The following is a 6,182-nucleotide window of genomic DNA, read 5'->3' as shown; positions in this document are numbered from 1 at the left end:
AAAAAGATCTTGATTGCAACTTTCTTGGTCTCCCATCTGGGTCAAACTGTACCCAACAGCCCACATCCACATTGGTTACATACCATTTATTAGACTGCTAAATTCAGCCTTTATTCTTTGAAAACCCATGGCATCAGCAGCCGATCTGCACTCTGAGCTATTTCTCAAAGCCTTGATTCAGGTTTCCACCAGGTGTCAATCAAACTAAAGAACAAGCGACCGAGAAAGAAAACGTTGGTCCTTGCCAAAAGCATTGCTGTTATCATAAGAAAAAAAGTTACCACATACCACTTGAGTTCTGATTACAAACGGAAGTGTGTTTTGTCTGCAGCAAAACAGTTCCCAGTGCAGTACTGCCATCCATTGCCACCGCTATAGGACTCCGTCTCACCCTCCCACAAGCCATTGTAAATCCTCAACACCTGTGGAAGTGCCAGGGACACATTAAGACGGTGCCACTGTTAGATTAATAAGATGATCTCACACTACAGTCCCACTGGTTGCCAATAGGCTTAGATTGTAACTTAAGGCACAGGCATGGCGGCATTACAGTAATCATTATTTTTTATTGCAACAGTCTATTGTTTATTCATGAAAAGATGTGTGAGAGAACAACATTTCTCTGCCAACCTTTCCCATTTGGTATCAATTGCAACGGCCATTTGATGTGAATTACATGAAAGTAAGATGTTCAGAGAAAGTGTGCACTGCTGCCTCATCTTGAATTCAGAAATGGTTCCTACATAAGGAAATGTTTGGAAATCATTCATAAATGCAGTGACTCTGAATTTGCACAGTGCTGCGGGTCTGGTGTGAAGTTCTTCAAATTAGCGTGCACTGTCAGTGTCTCTTCTGGGGTTCAGAGCTGAGGAAACTTGATTGTTTGATGAGCGGAACAAACTAGCACTTCTGAGCTAATATTATAAAAAGCTACTATCAAAGTGGCTTGAAGCAAAGAGAAATGGTCTGAGATACAGTGTCGTGCGTGGTGTTGCCTTTAATTGGTGTCATGCACAATGGTAACAAACAGACAATTATTCCATACAATGCCATATGAAAAAAAAGAACAAACTAACAACAACAACAACAAAAAACATGTCTTTTTGGATCATTAAAAAAAAATGTGCATGCAGGTTAAGGATTGATATGAAAAACATCCCATATCATCAGGATTATTAGAGACTTCTTAAATAAAATGCTATTTTATTTTATTTTATTTTAAAGGAATTGAAAATTTGCTCAGGTAATCAAAGCTGTAGATCAGTTTGTTTGCTTCATGACAACAGATTTGGAGAAATGTATAATTATATCACTTGTTCACCAGTGGATCCTCTGCAGTGAATGGGTGCCGTCAGAATGTGAGTCCAAACTGCTGATAAAAACATCACAATAATCCACAAGTTATCAACACATCTCCAGTCCATCGATTAACATCTTGTGAAGTGAAAAACTGAAGCTTTGTAATTGTAAGAAACAAATCCATCATTTCATAATCCATATAACACTTCATAGTCCATCCCTTTTCACTTCACAAATCATTAATTGATTAATTGAGTCATGTGGACTGCTTGTGGGTTATTGTGTTATTTTTATCATCTGTTTGAACTCTCATTCTGACGGCACCCATTCACTGCAGAGGATCTATTGATGAGCAAATGATATACAGGTGCTTGTCAAAAAATTAGAATGTCCAGGAAAAGTTCATATATTTCAGTAATTCAACTCAAATTGTGAAACTCATGTATTAAATACTACATGTACTAAATTTCTACAAATCTGTTCTGATGAAGAAACAAACGTCTAAATCTTAGATGGCCTGAGTGAGAGTATATTTTTGAGTGATCTATTGCTTTAAGTCCTTTATCGTCTTAATTGGTGTCACACTGTGATAATAACAAAGAAACACTTAATATGTTATATCATCTGCCAATTGACAAAAGCAGATCTTCACAGATTTTAAAACCAGTGCTCTGCTATGTAGCTTTGTTCATGACTGATATACTATAACATGAGATGAAAATGTACAGTATGCTTATGAGTGCCTGGCTCAACAGATGATGATTATTATTATTATTATTATTTTGCATACATTTTTAATGAGAGCAAATGGAGCAGCATATTTTTTGAGGGAGTGTGGGGTTTATGGCACACATGTAACTCAAGCTAAATAATGGAGTGACTGTAATCTCTCACGGTGCTCAAGAGACGCCAGACACTCATCTTCCTCCTCAACAGGACGCCACTCTTCTCCTAACAGGATTCTGCTAAGACTACAGCAGGAGCCGTGTTGTGAACTCATACAGGTGTACATGTGCATGCGTGCACACACACACATATACACACACGCTTCACTGAAATATGATCATTTTATAAGTCAATATTAAATACTGCACACTAAAAGGACCAAAACTGTTGATCAGATACTTAAATTAAAGATAAAAATCTCTTACATGTCTCAAAATCTCTCAATATAATCTTTGCAATTATATATTATATAAAAAATACTATAAAATGCTTGAAATGTCATAATGTAGTACAATAATGGAACCAATTTATTTATTTGTTTGTTTGTTTATTTATTCATAATAACCCCATAAAACCATTGTGAATTACACTTGAAAACATCAAGACACATTTTATTTTATTTCATTTTATTTTATACTTTGTTTACTGGTTAACATTAGATCATTTCAAGATGCAAGAGTTTAAATTCTTTTGCCACTCAGTATTGAGCAGCAAGAGGTGTCTGTTCCCTGGAATACATTCCAGAACTGTTTGTTCAGTTCCACAAGTGCACAGTCCACAGTTCAACTACTGAAAATAATCAGTACTGACTGTGGAAATTATATGAAGTTCCCTTTATTAACCATTTTAAATGTTATGTATCTAGATTTTCCACAGGTATAACATGCTAAAATTGTGGTAAGTGATTTTTTATTTTATTTTTTTGATTCCTGTATTTTTTTCAGTTGCGAACATAATATATTTGCGAGCAAAAAATTATGTAAAATATAATGAGTTTCATTAACTCCAGTAAATCCATTTTTGACACTACATTTGACCTTACAAACATGTTCCACATCTCATCTGTTGTGTTGTTTAACTTTTTTGTAGGGTGAATTTGGTGCTGTTAACCTCTCAATCTATTTCCACAGTTATGACAAGTTTATGGTTTATAGTTAAAGTTGGTCTAGTTGGCCTATATAGCCATGCTGTTCCTCACCAAAGCTTTGTGATAATATTTTATAAACCTGTAGAGAACATTGTTTTTGTAATTACATTGGTAACTACATTTTATATTAATACTTACATACAGTTATAATTATCTAAATAATTACCATATTTTATTTATTTATTTGAGAATAGGACGAGTGAGAGTATTCAAGACTCCTCTCCTTCCATGTCCTCGCGCTCCCTCACTTTCATCCAAACGAATAACGTTAGGCGGCGATATTGATCCACATTTGCTCGCGGTCGGTTGTTAAATCCAACAAAGGAGTGGAAAGAAACAAGGAAGTGGAGGTGTCAGGTGAGAGGAAAGCTGTAACCGCTGTCATCTCGTCTTAGTACATGTTTATAATGCATATTTTGTTCTTAACAAGAAACATTGCACCTGCAGTTCTTTGACGAGTGTAATGTTATTAGTTTTAGTACGAGCGTTTTTATGTTAAAGCGACACAAAGCTTTAAATCCCGTCTGTTGCCATATTTAATGATGACACAGCGAGCCGAGAGAAATTGGACCTTGAATATGCTACAATAACTGTTTATATATACACATAGGTGTCTGTTTTAGTTATGCTCTTTAAAGCAAAAGAGGCGAATGCTGCATTTTTTTTCTTACCGCTGTCTCATGCTTGCGTCATGTTTTGCAAACTGAAGCAGATTAAAAATCCACCGCTGCAAGACATGACTAATAACAAACCTCTTATAAACCGCGTATCACCATTGCTTTTATTATTTTCATGCTATTATATAGGTTTAGTTGTCAAAGTAACCTTAAATAAAAATATAATTTAAATAAATGCAATTCACGGAATAATAACAAACCGACTAGTAATTTGCATTCCAGTGTTCATCAGTGTGTCCTGTCCCATTGACTCTCGCAGGTGTTTTGTACCTCTCAAAACATCATGGAGTTTGCCGAGCTGATCAAAACCCCTCGTGTGGATGGAGTGGTCCTCCACCGACCCTTCATGCCCACTGTGGAGGGAACTCTGTGTCTGACAGGACATCACCTCATCTTGTCTTCTCGCCAGGACAACACCGAAGAGCTCTGGCTGCTTCATGCTAACATTGACTCTATTGAGAAAAGGTACGTCTGATATATTAGTCATCAAGGATGCATGTTTATTGATCAAACGTGATAGTAAAGACATTTATAATGTTATAAAAGATTTCTGGGTAACACGTTACAATAAGGTTCCATTAGTTAATATAAAAAAATATTCTAATATATAGAAAAGTTGTTTTAAAATGTAATAATTTTTCACAAGGTAAGTTTGATCAATTAAATGCAGCCTTGGTGAGCATGAGAGACTGTTGAAAGAACCTAACTGACCTAATATTTGCAGGTTTTATCGGATCCCTGGGAACTATTATTGTAAAGTGTAAAGACCTGCGGGTGATTCAGCTGGACATACCTGGCATGGAGGAGTGTCTCAATATTGCCAGCTCTATTGAGGTAAGACTGCATTAGTACTCACTCATAAAGCAGAATAATAATGCAATAAACGTAATTTCTACTAATCAGTTAGTGTTCAGTGTATGATCATTTATTTTTCAGGCTCTCTCCACTCTGGACTCTGTGTCCCTGATGTATCCGTTCTTCTACCGTCCTCTGTTTGAGGTCATTGAGGATGGATGGCAGTTGTTTGTACCAGAGGAGGCTTTCAAAGATCTGGAGTCTATGGTATTGTTTTATCCCTGGAAGCCTTGACCCTGAGGTCATCCGAAAAAGTTGTACAACTGTTTTTTTTTTTTTTTTTTTTTTTTCAGATTGATCTCTATAGGAAGCCATATAGAAAATATTTGTGACTGTATTTTCTGATATCCAATTTAATTCAAATACAGTTAGTATTTCATACACTACCATTCAAGGTTTTGGGCATGATAAGATTTTATTTTATGTTTTTGAAAGTCTTTCATACTCACCAAAGCTGCATTTATTTTAATGAAGTATGATAATAACACTATAATAATACTGGGCAAAAATAATTACAATAATTATTTTTTTATTATTAAGATTTATTTTAAAATGTAATTTATTCTTGTGATGCAAAGATGAATTTTCAGCATCATTACTCCAGTCTTCAGTGTCACATGATCCTTCTAATATGCTGATTTGGGGCTCAAGGAGCATTTATTATTATTAATATGTTGAAAAACAGTTGTTCTGCTTAATGTAATAGTAATATTTCTTAATATCTTGTGGAAATTTTAAGTGGTCTAAACAGCATTTATTTTGAAATATTTTTTTTCTAACATTATATACTGTCACCTGTGATCAATTTAATGCATCCTTGCTAAATAAAAGTATTAATGAAAAAACTTTTGAGTGTTAGTGTATATCAGCGTATTTTAAAATTGATTTAGTTTAGAATTAGACTTAGTTAAAATTCATTAATGGAAGCTTTTTAAACATTTCTGCTTTAGATTTTTTTCGTTTTAATTAAAAATAAAGTGTCTAAAGGTGGCAGTGAGCTCTGTTGTCCTCTCTCAGACAGATGAATGGAGACTGAGTGAGGTAAATAAAAGACTTCAGCGTGTGCCCCTCGTACCCGTCCCTACTGACCGTGCCCAAAGACATCGATGATGAAAGCCTCTGCAAAGCTGCTTCCTTTCGCCACGGTGGTCGTTTCCCTGTGCTCAGTTACTACCACAAGAAAAACGGCATGGTCAGAAGTGCACTTTGGAAATGTTGTTTCCAAATTTAGATCTATTTAATACAGACCCTGATCATGCTGTCCACAGGTGATGATGCGAGCAGCACAGCCACTAACAGGAACCAATGGACGCCGCTGCAAAGAGGACGAGAAACTGATCAATGCCACGCTTTGTGCAGGGAAGCGAGGTTACATCATCGACACAACGGACTGTAGCTGTAGCACAGCAGGCTAAAGCTCGCGGAGGAGGATTTGAACAGGAAGCCAACTACCCTCAGTGGAGGAGGATCCATAAAGC

At 35.9% G+C, this 6,182-nt stretch overlaps 1 pseudogene; it reads left to right on the top strand.

Annotated features, from left to right (window-relative positions):
- The first annotated feature begins 4,530 nt into the window (after positions 1–4,530).
- The window catches only part of LOC113073805 (myotubularin-related protein 9-like), a 4,112-nt pseudogene continuing 2,460 nt past the window's right edge, over positions 4,531–6,182 (top strand).

The sequence above is a fragment of the Carassius auratus genome, unplaced genomic scaffold (genome assembly GCF_003368295.1).
Source record: "Carassius auratus strain Wakin unplaced genomic scaffold, ASM336829v1 scaf_tig00012888, whole genome shotgun sequence".
In the NCBI taxonomy this organism is placed as follows: domain Eukaryota; kingdom Metazoa; phylum Chordata; class Actinopteri; order Cypriniformes; family Cyprinidae; genus Carassius; species Carassius auratus.
The sequence above is the reverse complement of the archived record's forward strand: the minus strand, read 5'-3'. Positions and strand labels throughout refer to the sequence as shown.